This window comes from Penaeus monodon, chromosome 25 (assembly GCF_015228065.2).
Source record: "Penaeus monodon isolate SGIC_2016 chromosome 25, NSTDA_Pmon_1, whole genome shotgun sequence".
NCBI lineage: Eukaryota > Metazoa > Arthropoda > Malacostraca > Decapoda > Penaeidae > Penaeus > Penaeus monodon.
In genome coordinates this window covers 14,708,729-14,710,438 of record NC_051410.1, presented here as the reverse complement: position 1 = coordinate 14,710,438, position 1,710 = coordinate 14,708,729, and positions in this window count along the sequence as shown.

The following is a 1,710-nucleotide window of genomic DNA, read 5'->3' as shown; positions in this document are numbered from 1 at the left end:
GAAATGAAACCTTGAAATCAAGGAAAAATGTAGATAAGAAGTACATTTTCTTACATATAAAAGAGAGCGAAGCAGTACATCCTTTGATATTGTATCGCACCATATGCACATATCAAGTTAAAAATACTGCACACGTATTGTCGCGAAACCTTATTTTCCCTTTGCTAATGAGGCCGTAGCATCATCGCAGCTCTCGCGAGGCTGACACATCGTTTCATAGGCGTCTCCATTTAGAATTATGACTTCAGAGGAAATTCGAGCGACGCCTGCTGATATCCCATCGTTTTTAACACGTGGTTTAGTTCGTGTCTGCTGTTCTCGGAACATCCTATCTCTCGAGATTATCTGCTTCCCTGGTTTCTTCTGTTATCATTTGTAATTCGTGTTCATGTGACTGCGTTTACGTCTGTGTGCATGTGTCTCTTTTACATATTAGGATGTATAATTGCTTATGTATAAATGTGTGGGAGTACGCATGAGGATATTATCATGTGTGAGGATATGCGTGTGGCCATATAAGGAAGAGTCTAGTAGTTTTGCGATTAGGGCGCTTGAGTGAGGCGGGCCGGCTTAATATCTCGGTATTACGATGTTGCATTTCTTAGTATTTTTGTTGGCTATTCTTATCCGAAGGAAGTTGCTAAAATTACGGTAATGTTTACAACGCAGATGACCACGCGTATGGGTAGACAAGGACGGCTACTTCGGACTGGGAGGTTTACATTTATAAAGACAAACTTGCGAGATAAATTGAGCTTTTCATAATGGGTGGCTAAAGAAAAAAAATCACGGTAGTCAACTTTATGTCTAGTACTTAATACACGCTTGTTGATGTGTAGGCAGGGTATATCTAAAACAGCTTCTTAAGATAGTGTAATGGTAGGCTACTCTACGTAACTGATTATTGCATATGCCAGCTTGTTAGTGTGCTGCGTAAATATAAAGAACTGTTTGAGCATGTATTAATAACGGCTATTTTTAACATTTCTACCATTATTGTTACTGTCTAATTTATAATTTAAAAAGGCGCGTGGCATTTGCTTCCTCCTGGATATAATTGTAAGTACTTCCTTGAAACATTAGAATTAAGTAAGACTAGGTATTAGGAAAGTAGCTAAGATATATATTATCCGCGCAGGTTTTTACAGTGATGCAAAATATGGTAGATGTAGATCTGAAGTATAAAAACAAACGATATAGTTAAATGAGATCGAGCTCAAAGCAGATTACGCTTGGCAGAGATCAGAGGCGTCTGTGATCTGTGAAGGTTATCTCTCCTCACGTAATAAATCTGTAGCGGGCTCCCTTTCGTGAATCGACAAGCGCGCGTTTAGAAGAAAGTAAGCAATTGCCACTTGCATTTTTGTATTTATCAATCATTTCGTGGAATCTCAATTGCCCTGTTATAAGGACTACGACATGACAGAGGCTAGAATAGTGATACAGAAGGGTGGATTGCCAGCGATGCAGGCATATCATACGGTGGCACCACCTGGCACCCCCATCCTGTGACCCGCTCCCCATCATCTGCCCCTGCCTCCCCGCCTATCACCCCATCAACCCCACCTCACCCGCCTATCGTTCAGGACATACCGAATCATGAACACTTTGGGCTTCCCATGACCAACATTTCATGGTCATGCTCTTTTATATATAGTCCATTTTTCTTTTCCCTCTTCTGCCTGCTTTGGGCAAAGCTTTGACAAGAAT